The sequence below is a fragment of the Macaca thibetana genome, chromosome 5 (genome assembly GCF_024542745.1).
Source record: "Macaca thibetana thibetana isolate TM-01 chromosome 5, ASM2454274v1, whole genome shotgun sequence".
NCBI classification, from domain to species: Eukaryota; Metazoa; Chordata; class Mammalia; order Primates; family Cercopithecidae; genus Macaca; species Macaca thibetana.
This window is the reverse complement of record NC_065582.1, coordinates 19,514,542-19,529,058: the sequence shown is the minus strand read 5'-3', so window position 1 is coordinate 19,529,058 and position 14,517 is coordinate 19,514,542.

Below are 14,517 nucleotides of genomic sequence, written 5' to 3'. Positions count from 1 at the left end.
CAAGGCCTATACAAATCTGGAGGAACTTTATTTCTGATAAGCTCAGTGCTGCAGTTTTGAAATTTGATGACTGAGTTTTATTAGTGAAGATGTGTTGCATTGGCATTCTGTGAGAATTTTTTGTCTACATACATATGCAGCACAGCATGATAAGGTTTATCCTGTACACAGCAGATGGCTCTTTTAGATTGGGACACTGGGTATATCCTCCCAATGACGACGATCTTTCTCTGGTAGTCAGCATTTAATACCAGGTGGTTTCCTAAGACACTTTTGGAAGAATCTCTAACTCTTTGCAAAATGGGGAGTGAGAATTGTTGAGTTGAGATTGTTTTCTCCAGGAATCTAAACTCCTGACTACCATGCCTAGCCCCTTAGGCAGGATAACGCTTGTACTATAAAATGATTTTTTTGTAAACTACGAGTTGGACACTGTACAGTCCCAAGGTATCATTTGGGGATTCCTTTCCCTATAGCCTTCTCAAGGGGTGTCTGTTTTCCCACTCACAATCCTCCCCAAACTGTTCCTAAAGTTAGGACAGGTGCCATATTGCTTTTCCTTGCCACTTCCAGGCCACTTTTTCCCTCCCCTCCCGAACTCCTAGCACTGAGTATCTTGTTGTTAGATTTTGCAATGTACTGTCCTAATTATGACTGCCATCCACTGATCCCAGGTTATTTTGCATTATTTTCTTACACTTTTAATTCCTGGATCATTGTCACTTTCCAGTACAACTTCAGGCTTAATTCTGGATGACTTTGAAATACATGTAGAAGATTTTTCCAACAACTTTGCTGGTCAGTCTCTTCAATGCCTCTTCTCCAAATGTCCTTGTCTTGTCTTCTTCAGTTATGCATTCCCATGATCATATAGTAGACCTATGTCACTACTAATAACTGTCTAAATTTTATCCCTCCCACTCTAACCTCCTGCTAAGTTTTCCATTTATACCCTCTATTATTCTGACCCTGATAATATTTTGACTCCACTAAGACCTCTAATTCATTGGTTCTTGCAAGCTTTCTATTGTTCTTCAGCCCCTTCACGTTCCCTCTTCTTACTAATTGTACATCCCATGGGTAATCAATCTAACCACTCCCTTTGCATTCTCCCACAAGCCCATTGTCTTCTCATACCTACTTGGCAAAACCACAGTCCTTGGCTACTCTGTGGCGTCACTCATGTTGCTGATGGTGACTGAAGAAAAACATGCAGATATGTTGGGTGTTCCCACTGTGAGACCAAAATGGACTATGAATGCCGCCTGGCAGTCATAAGCCATTTCCCTAGGTTGTTTGTCTTCTTTCCTAGATTGATTTATTTTCTACCTTCTGCCCTGACTTCAGACTCTTGAGTTCTCCTTCCTTTTATTTTCTCTCGACTGATTACTTTCTTCACATTTTCACTGAGAAAATTAAAGCAATGAGAAAAGAACTTCCACAGATTGCCACCATCACATCTATTACTTCAAAGCATCTGCAACCAGATGCTCTGCTTCCACACTTGGGATTGAAATGAATGGTTCCTATTGCCATATAACAGGACTTTCCAACTGTGGTAGTTTTTCTTTCTGTCTTTACTCACTTCCGTTGTTGCACAAATATCACCTTTGAAATAACACCTACAGAAATGGTGCCCTTTAAAATTCTAAATTGCCTCCCCATGTAGGCAACTGATCTTATTTGCTCTATTTTCATAGTATTTGTCACCTTCTAACACACTATGTAACTCACTCATTTATTATAATTATTTTTATAAAATATGTTCTCTTGTTAGAAAGTAAGTTCTCTTGAAGGCAGGGTATTTTATATTTTATTCATTATTACATCTCAAATGTCTAGAACTGTGCTTGTAGGAAGTAGGCAGTAAATACTTTCCATTGAGTCAATAAAGTATGGTTCGAAATGATGTGAGCCATTCAAGGTGGGAATTATTGTAATATAAGAACATATTGGTCATTTTGCCGAGTTTTAAAAAAATCCTTCCTATCTTGCAATTTTTCACCTAGTTTGGAAAATTTTTTAAAGTTAAAGTTAGATTTTTATCTTTTGGGGGATTATAAACATGGTCTTGCTATATTTCTGGCTGCATATATTCTATGTTGTAGGCCTGCCTTGAACTCCTGGCCTCAAGTGATACTCCTACCTTTGCCTCCCAAAGTGCTGATATTACAAGTGTAAGTCAAGACTATTTCCAGCCAAAATAAGGTTTCTTATGCATCTACTTTATGTATAAAATACATAATTTACACTTATAAAAATTATTTGGGCAGAGACCTCTCCTATGACACACTTAAAGCATCCTTCAACAACCGCTTAAGAGCAAACCACTTAAAAGTACCTGCATCTTTTGCTCCTGTACTTGACTCCCCCCATATTTTCTTTTCTTTTAGAATGTGCTGTGTTTTAGAATAGTCTCACTTTGTACTAGTCACCACTTTGTCTTTATCTATGTTATTCTAGAGATTATTTGATTCAGAAATGGATGAGATGTTCTAGGCTGACATGAGATTGTGTTATGCATACACCTAGACGATGTACTAGACGGCTTGCTCCAGTACTCCAGTACTTGGACACTAGAAAAACTGCCAGACTTCCCAAAGCTGTGATGTCCCCCTCATTCATTCAAAATATGTGATTCAACATCAATGATGGCTAGTGATGCTTTTTTCTTATTGAACTAATGTGACTAAATTTGGGGGAAATTTTATCCTTCACCATTTCCCTGAGTTTATGAAAACCAAAAATATTAAAAAACCACATCATTATCTTGACTGACACAGAAAAGCCTTTGATAAAATTTAACAACTCTTCATGTTAAAAACTCTCGATAAACTAGGTAATGATGGGACATACCTCAATACAATAAGAGCAATTTATGACAAACCCGCAGCCGATATCATACGGAATGGGCAAAAGCTGGAAGAATTCCCTTAGAAAACCAGCACAAGACAAGGATTCCCTTTCTCACCACTCCTATTCAACACAGTATTGGAAGTTCTGGCCAGGGCAACCAGGCAAGAGAAACATATAAAGCATATTCAAATAGGAAGAGAGGAAGTCAGATTGTCTCTGCTTGCCAATGACATGATTCTCTATCTAGAAAACCCCACTGTATCAGCCCCAAAGCCTCTTAATCTGATAAGCAACTTCAGCAAAGTCTCAGGATACAAAGCCCATGTGAAAAAAAGTCACAAGCATTCCTATACACCAACAATAGGCAAGCAGAGAGCTAAATCATGAATGAACTCCCATTCACAATTGCTATAAGGAAAACAAAATACCTAGGAATACAGCTAAGAAGAGAAGTGAAGGACCTCTTTAAGGAGAACTGCAAACCACATCTCAAGGAAATCAGAGGACACAAACAAACGGAAAAACATTCCATGCTCATGGATAGAAAGAATCAACATTGTGAAAATGGCCATACTGCCCAAAGTTATTAATGGATTCAATGGTATTCCCATTAAACTGCCATTGACATCCTTCACAGAATTAGGAAAAATAATACTTTAAAATTCATATGGAAGCAAAAAAGAGCCCGTAAAGCCAAGATGATCCTAAGTAAAAGAGAACGAAACTGGAGGTATCACGCTACGCCACTTTAAACTATACTACAAGGCTACGTAAGCAAAATAGCATGGTACTGGTACAAAAACAGACACATAGTCCAATGGAGCAGAACAGAGATCTCAGAAAAAAGACTGCACATATACAACCATCTGATCTTCAACAAATCTGATAAAAACAAACAATGGGGAAAGGATTCCCTATTTAATAAATGGTGCTGGGAGAACTGGCTAGACATATTCAGAAAATTGAAACTCGACCCTTTCTTTACACCTTGTACAAAAATTACCTCAAGATGGACTGAAGACTTAAATGTAAAATCTAAAACTATAAAAAGCCTAGAATGCCATTCAGGACATAGGCATGGGCAAAGATTTCATGACAAAAACATCAAAAGCAATTGCAACAAAAGCAGAAATTGACAAATAGGACCTAATTAAACTAAAGAGCTTCTGCACAGCAAAAGAAACTGTCATCACAGTGAACAAACTACAGAATGTGAGAAAATTTTTTTGCAATCTAGGCATTTGACAAAGGTCTAATATCCACAATCTACACGGAACTTCAACAAATTTACAAGAAAAAAAACCAAGCAACCCCATTAAAAAGTGGGCAGAAGACACTTATGTGGCCAAGAAACATATGAAAAAAAGCTCAACATCACTGATCATCAGATAAATGCAAATGAAAACCATAGTGATATACCATCTAATGCCAGTCAGAATGGTTATTAAAAAGCTAAGAAACATGCTGGTGAGGCTGTGGAGAAATAGGAACGCTTTTTGAACCTGGGAGGTGGAGCTTGCGGTGAGCTGAGATCGCGCCACTGCACTCCAGCCTGGGCGACAGAGCGAGACTCCATCTCAAAAAAACAACTACAAAAAAAATAGGAACGCTTTTACACTATTGGTAAGAGTGTAAATTAGTTCAACCATTGTGGAAGACAATGTGGAATTCCTCAAAGACCTAGAATCAGAAATGACATTTGACTCAGCAATCCCATCACTGGGTACATACCCAAAGGAATATAAATCATTCTTTTATAAAGATACCTGCATGTGTATGTTCATTGCAGCACTATTCACAATAGCAAAGACATAGAATCAACCCAAATGCCCATCAATGATAGACTGAATAAAGAAAATGTGGTACATGTACAACATGGAATACTATGCAGCCATAAAGGGGAATGAGATCATGTCCTTAGCAGGAACATGGATGGAGCTGGAAACTATTATCCTCAGCAAACTAATGCAGAAACAGGAAATCAAACACTGCATGTTCTTATAAGTGGGAGCTGAACAATGAGAACACATGGACACAGGGAGGAGAACAACACACACTGGGGCCTGTCAGAGGTTAGGGTTGGGGTAGGGAGAGCATCAGGAAGAATATCTAATGGATGCTGGGCTTAATACCTAGGTGATGGGTTGGTAGGTACAGCAAAGCACCATGGCACATGTTCACCTATGTAACAAAACCATCCTTCATTATTCCAGGACTTAAAAATAAATGTCTTAATAAAATAGAATAGGTCTGATTATTAAAAATATTTTAAGTGTTGCCACCACTATCTTTTTAACTTTTATTTAAGATTCAAGAAGTATATTTGCAGGTTTGTTACAAGAATATATAGCACGATGCTCAGGTTTGGGGTATGATTGAACTCATCACCTAGGAAGTGGTCATAGCACCCAATAGGTAGCTTTTCAACACTTGTCCCCCTCCCTTTCTCCTCTTGTATTCTCCAGTATCTGTTGTTCCATCATTATGTCCATGTGTGCCCAGTGTTTAGCTCCCACTTATAAGTAAAACATGTGGTACTTGTGTCCCCATTTCTGTTAGTTTGCTTAGAATAATGGCCTCCAGCTGATTCCATGTTGCTGCAAATGACATGATTTCATTCTTTTTTATGGCTGCATAGTATTCCATGGTGTCTACATACCACATTACCACAACTTTTTTTTTTAGTCTATCCACCATTGATGGGCATTTGGGTTGGTTCCATCGTTTTGCTATTGTGAATAGTCCCTTCACATTTTGTTTTAGGAGAAAAGAGTTGATCTTAAAAGGCAGATTTATTCTTTCATAGATAAAAACTGTGTGCTGTTAGCCATATTCTTTAGATGAGCAATAACTTGTAGAATATATATTTTAAAATGTGTAGATGTTCTTGTTTTTAAACAAAGATTTGTTGACATACTCTAATTTCAGGCATTAAAATAAGTTATAAGTCCACATTTTAGTGTAACCATAATTTTAAAAGAGCTATTTTATACTGCCATGCACAACACTTGCATATCACTTCTTCTTTCCTCATTCTCAGCTATGTAAAATATTTTGCTAACAGTTTTAAAAAGAATATCTTTAATAATATCCAATATTACCTAATAAACTATTATAATAATCAGAAAGATCTTCTCTTAAAAAAAATTCCCTTAAGTCTATCATTTCATTCACTCAAATCAGTTCACGTTGTTGCCCCCCCATGAGTACATTTACTACCTGAAAGTGTTTTCCAAAGTACTATTAATATTTTCTGATTATGCAGCACAAATCTGCAATGTCGCTGGAGTCACCAAACCTGCCTTAATTGATGTGTGTGCAAGGTAAGCTAAAATCAGACATGCATTTATCACAGCTAAAGTATTTTCTTCTATTTTAGGCAGAAGTGTGTGGGAGAGGACAAGTGCCACTCCAACTCCCTCACATTTGCCGGCAGTCTGCATGCGTGGGAGTCTCCATCACTCACAAGGTCACAGCATCAGGAGAAGAAGGGCCCAGAGCTGTGTGTGCTCGCTCCAGCCTCCCTACCCTCGCTCCTCATCAGTGTTCTTTCCTCTCTTCTGGTCACAGAGTGCCACCAACTGTCCTCCTGATGGCTTCCTGGATTTTTGTGAACTGATCTAAGCCTCACTTTCACTTTGTTCTATGGAGGGCTTTTTCAGTTGATCTCCTCTGATTCTTCCCTGCTCATCTCCTCACCAGAAAAAAACATAAGTGGCAGGTGAGAGAATGGTAATAAAATATTCTTGTCTTTTTCAAAGGCAAGGTAGTAGATTCACAAGGTCAGAGTTCTGCATTTTTTTCTTTTTTTTCCTAAAGGACTTCGATTCCAAGTTCCTTGAGGTGTCTGCAGTGAAATAAGTACCAACTGAAAGCTTTATTGTTTTTGAAACTTTGCATTACTTTTTCTCCTACAGCAGCTTCATTAAGTCCGCTTGCTGTTTACCTCTGACTCGCCACCCTATAGGGCTGTGAAAAGGAATTAAATTAGACCTAATTAGATACTGGAAACTGCTTCATATTCCATTAATAAAAGGATTCCTACTTGGAGAAAATGGGATTTAAAATGTGTGAAATAAGCATATTACGGTGCTGTTCACTCACTGGCTCAATGCCACATCAGCTTTTTAATGCTGCTGTTTCTAGATAGGAAATAGGGGACTGCATAAAAGTACAGGAAACTGCCTATATTGGTATAATATGAAACGTGTTCCAAACTTCTTTGTCTATAAATCCTTTCCCAAGGACTCTAAAATTCTCTCCTTTCTTGATTTGCATGATTGAGACAGTGAAGTCGGCTCTTACTACAATGATATTATTTGGGTGCATTTAAAGTACATATGATCAGCCTGTTTAGCTTAAATGTGCTGATGAGAATAACCGGACTTGAGGGAAAAAGAAAATATACTATAAATTTTATGAGATTAGACCAAGCATGCAATCAGAAAGTGTAAGTCTTGAAGAGACTCTGGAAAAGGGTAGCCTGGTAACAAAGAAGCTGACGACCTTGAATGTTTTTGAGAAAGAATACTCAAAATAAGTTGGAGAGGAAGCAGATGCTACCTCTACATATTCCACTGGGCAGTTATTTAATCTAGTTATTTTCATGTGCATTTAAAAAGTATCTTCATGGTCAATTTTGTCTGAGTGTTTTTTTTTTTTTTTTTGGTTACCAATAATGGGGATGAATTTGACACTGCTTCCAAAATTTGGTTAAGTTACCCAGGAGAGGAACCTGGAAGTTGTTTGAGGTCAGAAAAAGATCAAGAAGGAAGAACAAAAACATTGATTAGCATCAGGCATTCAATGAATGCTTGTTGAAGAAAAGACAGAGGAAAGGCAGAAAAAGGAAAGGAAGGAAGGAAGGAAAGGAAGAAAAAATGAAGGAAAGGAAAAAGGGAGAAAAGAGAGAAGAAAAGAAAAGAGAGAAGAAGAAAAGAGAGAAGAAGAGAAGAAAGAAGAGACAAGAGAAGGGAAACAATTCAAACTCAAAGGGCAGTGTTAGTGGCCAGAGCAGAACAGAAGGTGAATTCAGTGAGAGTTAGAGGCCAGATCATGTAAACCTAGTATAAAAAAGGCAAAGTAAGACTTTTCTTTCCCAAATAAAATCTGACAGTAAACTGTCCAAAGTGAGGCTCATCTGGTGGAGGCTGAGGGGCTGTGTGGGGGACCTGGAACCACGACTGACTACGTTCTCCTTGACAGCTCCGAGGCAGAACCCTGAAATCCCAGAGCTCTGTGAGATTCCATTAAAACTCATTGAATAAGTTCCCCCCACCCCCCGAAGATTATTTGAGACCAGTCTTGCTTTCCTTTAGGATTCAGTAAACACTTGTTTCTATGGCAAAGAGTGCTGTGTCTCAAGTTCATCAACATATTTCTATCACTATTTTAAAGGGCTAGATCCCGAAAAGAGGGATTGTGATGGCATATAATTAACACTAGTTTATCCATAACTGTTAGCTTATATTCAGACAACTAAAATCCTAAAGCCTTTTTATTACTGTGCTGCCAAATCAGCTCTCTCAGTTGCTGTTTGCATAATGAATACTTTAATCATACATGGAAGTTTTGTTACTAATGGAGCAACTGGATAATGTGGCTTGAGTATTTGAAAACAATAACCGTTCTAATAGTTTCCTCCAATATCAGGCATCGTGTTACCCCAAATCAGGTAATGTGGAAAACCACAGGGCTTTCTGGTTAGGGTGGCCCCACATCGCTCCCCGCAGAGAGCAGAGCCATGTACACGTTCTCTGCAGGCACAGAAATCCTGAAGAGCAACAGGATAAGAAGGGTCAGGGCTGTAGATGCCTCAATCTTCCTTCAATTCCACCCGTCAGGTAAATCACTTCCTTTCCTTTCAGAACTGACTTAAGTGGAAAAGAGAGGCTGGAGTAGAATTCTTGATGGTCTTTCCATATAGAGACATAATGCCATGATAGAGGAAGTTCTCCCTGATAGGTTGATCTTGAATAGGAGCTCAGACATGAGACTGGTGGTGGGGAGCAGAAGTGGAGTCAGCCCAGAGAAGGAGGCATTTTGTTACCTAAGGGGAGGAGAGACAGTACACTGACAAATATGAGGGCCTTGATTTAGGACTGTGTCACTCACATACATCTCCAGAATAATATTCTACTAGTTGTAGTCTTATGTTGAGGTCCCCATACTTGCCCAGCTGTGTCCATATCTGGGCCTGGCTTTCTTAGGTATTGCCAGTCCTGTAGTTATCCAATCTTGAGTATAATGGATCTATTTCGTTTGAAATACCCCCCAAATTACATACAATAACATATTCCTGAGTGCTTCTAGGGGTGCAGACTTCACAAAGCTTACTTTATTTTGGAAATTATCATATTTGTTTTTTCCCTTGGATTTTTGACATTTCTGATTTACACTGTTGTTTTAGAGGTTGCTAAAGTATCACTTTCTTAGTCCATACCCTAAATGAATTTGATATAGAACTGAACACTTAAATGCTTTTGAGGCTGAACTTCCATAATATTAATTGACTTTAATCTATATGGGCAATATTTACCGTAATTACTTTAAATCAAAATAATATGAGCACTTGGCAAAACATCCACTACTATAACATGAACGGCTTTTGATAAAAGCACCAGTCTCCTGCTTTATACCTCCTAATCTTCTTCCCACTCCCCAGAGGCAACAACTTTTTACCATTTATGTTTTCAGCTTCTTTGAGGCTGCCTCCATAACTCCAGATAATGTTTATGCCACTGTTTCTGAACTTAATCTCTTTAAACAGAATCCCATGCCTTAGTGCCTTCCTACTTTGAAAGATGAAAATTTAGCTCATCTCTTCTTGGCCCACATTCTTCTCCATGTTCTTGCTACTTTTACTGTTACTTTCTTTTCTGGTTTACTTACGTAACTGTAACTAGCTGTATTTCTTTTTCCCATCATTTTAATCAACAGATGATGCCATTTTATGGGAGATGATGACTTCCCTATTGCCTATTTCCTAATACTTTTTACACTGTCAGGGATGTTAACACTTTCTATAAAACTGTAATTCTTTGTATTATGTTTATGAGTTGACTATGAATGTTAAAAATCAATAGCTTTTATATAATTTTTGACTACACAAGATAATGTAGTTCATATTTTCAATCTTTGGTTTTTGTTTTATAATCATAGGTTTTTATAAAGCTTTTCATCTAGTTCATTTCAAAAGCATATTTTTAACCTTTTAGTGTTTGTTCCCTGTTCTACCTATTCCTTTTGATAGCACTTGATTCTTGTTTTATGAATTAAATACGTTCTTACATACCTTGTGCACACTGATTAGATTTTTAAACTTTTCTTTCTTGAATTATCTCTACTTTCTCAGAAAATTTTTTAAATAGATTCCTTATTTAGTTATTTCATCTTCATGGTGTTTGTTCCATTTGTGTTCATCCTTGACACATTTTGAAGAATGAAGGCTTGTGTAAACCACATATGTTTACGTATCTCCTTGAGTATAATCCTTTATTAGCTAGGTCATTTGGCTGTAAGAATTAATAGGTTGCTGGCTTCTAAAATGTATGGATCAGTAGGATTTTGTTCCGTTATTCCACCCTCCTCACAAGAAATCCTAGGTCTTCTCAGCTTATTTGTTCCATTCCTTAGAGATGAGTCCTCGGTGTCTTGCTTGTAGTTAAACCTCGCTGCTTACATTTGAATTGTGAATAAGAAAGAGCAGTGAAGTGTTCACATACAAATCGTCTATTATGCCTCCTGTTTTAAGCTTTCCCTCTCCCTCCCAGCCTCTGGCATGCTCACCGAGTCTCAGCCCACAGCTTCTCTGTAATCAAGGGGTGGGCTGCTCCTACCTGGTCTGCTGCTCTCTCAACATATGTACTCGTCTGTGACTTCCTCAAGCCTGTTTCTTTTGGTGAGAGCTATCCCACCACATTCCTAGCTCTCAGCAATTTGTGAAACAGGTTTAACACTGACGGTGGGGACTTTGCCTCTCTTCCCTCTTTCATTCTTATTCCAAATTTATATTTATTCCATCATCTCAATGATATTTGGGAAGGGGAAGAAAGGGGAAAATATGTGCTCATTCTGCCATCTTGAAATGACCGTTGATTTGTTCTAAATGTTATCGGAAGCTTGGAAGTGCAATCATTTTAAGTGTGTGTGTGTGTGTGTGTGTGTGTTTAAATTCTCATTTTATTGTGGTTAAGTCTAGACATGTCTATTTCTGATATGGACAGTGGGAATTATTATTTATAGCTTATTTTACTGACAACTTGTGCATTTGGAAGGTGGGAGGCAGGAGAAGTGTTTTTGTCAGAAATTACACTGTGGTTAAGCTTCTCTTACAGGCAGAACTTGCTTAAACCTCTTGGTTTACCAAGTTGTCTGTATATAAACCAGAGATGTTAGAAATATTATTTTCCCAGAGGTTATTCATACCAGGCCAAATTGAGTCCTGGTTTAAATTAAACACAATAAAGATCATCATTTTTATATTAAACCCAATAAAGATCACCATTTTTAAAAACCTGGAACCAGCAACAAATTGCTCTCAGTTGTAGCAAGCTGTTAATGTGAGTCTGAGGGGTGCAAGGTGCATACCTATATCCATGTGGGAGAAGCCTGCCTGAAAGGGTGCAGCTGATATTCAAACAAGAGAAGGTCCTGGTAGTGTTCATATTCCTGGTTCTAGTGGTTCTAGTTGTCTGTGAGGTTGATGTTCACCCACAATATTCTTTCTATACTTTAGCTTCCTAGCCAAGAACATCTCTCACTAAAGTACTGATATGTTTCCATCACATGGATCCAAAAGTTTTCTAATTTTAATTCACAGCCCCAATCACCGTCTCAGCCTCTCGGAAACAGGCAAACTGACTCAGGCTATTTATTCATGAAGAATTCCAACTCTGCCTTCCATGTCCACTCTTTTAAGTCCCAGGTATAGAGGAAATTTCATGAAATCATAGAGCAGTCATAGTCTTATGAGTGGCACACAAGCATGAGAATATATGGTTCTTCTCTTTTTCTTCTTTTTTTTTCTGGAGACAGAGTCTCACTCTGTCATCCAAGCTGAAGTGCAGTGGGGCTATCTTGGCTCACTACAATCTCCACCTCCCGGGTTCAAGTGATTCTCCTGCCTCAGCCTCCTGAGTAGCTGAGATTACAGCCACGTGCCACCATGCCCGGCTAATTTTTGTATTTTTAGAAGAGAGGTAAAAATACAAAAATTTTGTATTTTTAGAAAACATGTATTTTCCCCATGTTGTCCAGGCTGGTCTCAAACACCTGACTTCAGGTGATCTGCCTGCCTCGGCCTCCCAAAATGCTGGGATTACAGGTGTGAGTCACTGCTCCCACCTGGTTCTTCTCTTAAGTTATCTTTTTATTAAGGTGAAAACAATTTTCAAGTTACTCAGAATAGCTGGGATGTAGTTATTAAAGATGGTATATTGGTCTGTTCTCACGCTGCTAATAATGACATACCTGAGACTGGGTAATTTATAAAGAAAACGTGATTTAATGGACTCACAGTTCCACATGACTGAGGATGCCTCACAATCCTGGTGGAAGACAAAGGAGGAGCAAAGATTCTTCTTACATGGCAGCGGGGAAAAAAGCCAAGACTTATGCAGGGGGAACTCCTCTTTATAAACCTATCAGATCTCGTGAGACTTATTCACTATCATGAGAACAGCACCAGAAAGACCTGCCCCCTTGATCCAATTACCTCCCACCAGGTTTCTCCCACAACAGGTGGGAATTGTGGGAGCTACAATTGAAGATGAGATTCGGGTGAGGACACAGCCAAATTATATCAAATGGTAATTAGATAATAATTAGGAAAAAAAAACCCTATTCTTGTGCATGGTTAATAGATTAGTATTTTCTGTGTCTTTTTCTGGATTTTTTAATGGAAAAGGTGATTGGTCAATTGTTTGCACTTTTCTTCAAAACTAAGCTACTCTGTTAAATCTCTTCTAAAATAATGGAATCAATTATCTGGGTTGTTGAGCAAGTGTTTAGCCTGTATTCTATAAAAATAAATCATGTCAGGCTAATCTACATTTTTTGATGAAGTAACTAAGTTAATTTATGAAAAGGCATAATTTATCTTGATTTCTGCAATGCTTTTGATAAAGCATCTCTCAAAAAGCTTGTGAATAAGTCCCAACATATTGGCATTAGCATAGGATTTCTAAAATAGATGAGTAACTGGCAAACTAGAGAAGGTAATAATAGACGGACAATAATTCTTTAGGGCAGAGTTGACAAGCAGGGTTCCCAGGGGCTCAGAATTCGGGAATACTTTAAATAAGATTTATATCACTCATTTAGCAATAGGCTTACAGTTCGCCAGCAATGCAATCTGCTGATGACTTGTAGATAGTAGTTTGAGATTCAGAGGAAGATGGGGCAACAGGCATGAGTAAACAAGTAGGTCCTCAAAACAAACTCATAATCTGAATTTGGAGTTTCAGGCTAAAGGAGCAGCTCAGTGGTAATGATAGAACTGAGTCAGAGGCAGGCAGACTTTATGTAGTGTTTGATTAGCGTTTATGTCTCTGTTATTTAATGGGTTGTGTTCTGCAACTGAAAGCCAGAAGGCTGGGGATTATTTCAGATTTTCTAATATTGGTTTGAGTACTCCTCACCCCATGACAAATTTTTGGACTGCCAACCCTATCAGGCATTCGCTAGAAAATTCTGATCTCCTCTTTTTAAGCTCTCTAATAAAAAACTAGCATTCCCCAGTCTACTTTGAGATACATAGAAATAAACTCTTTGTGCTTGAAGGTAAGATAACATATGATAGGAAGAAGTCAGTATTTCTAAGAAATTAGGCCTCCCCAAACAATACCCTATGTGCTTTTCCTAGTAACTGATCTTTTTGGTAGCTTCCCATATATGATTCCCCAAAGCTTCCCCTATCAGAGGATATTCTCAGTAGCAGTGGCAGATTTTCGTTGGCAGTGGCTTTGAAGATAATTTTTCTTTTTCTTTTCTTTTATTTTATTATACCTTAAGTTCTAGGGTACATGTGCACAATATACAGGTTTGTTATATATGTATACATGTGCCACATTGGTGGGCTGTACCCATTAACTCATCATTTACATTAGGTATATCCCCTAATGCTATCCCTCCCCCCCTCTCCCCACCCCACAACAGGCCCCAGTGTGTGATTTTCCCCTTCCTTGAGCACATTACAGGTGCTCAAGAATGGTGATTATACGATATAGTCTACCTAGTGGACAGCCTATTTTTCCGGTATGTTGGGGGGTTACATGAGGTGATTGATGTGTATCCACATGTTGGCCTCCATGAGAGTAGTCAGGGCATATGATAACATGCAGGTCTGTGAATGTGTGTGTTGGGGGAAGGAAGGCATTATATGTATTCTCAGCTGTTTGGAGAGGAAAATGGAGTACTGGGTAACTTCTGTTGGCCTTATGTGTTATAGGTTGCTGACCTTGATGTGGAATATAAAAATCAAATTCTTTATTTATTATTTTTTAAATTATACTTTAAGTTCTAGGGTACATGTGCACAATGTGGAGGTTTGTTACATATGTATATATGTGTCATGTTGGTGTGCTACACCCATTAACTCATCATTTACATTAGGTATTTCTCCTAATGCTATCGTTCCCCAACCCCATGACAGGCCCCAGT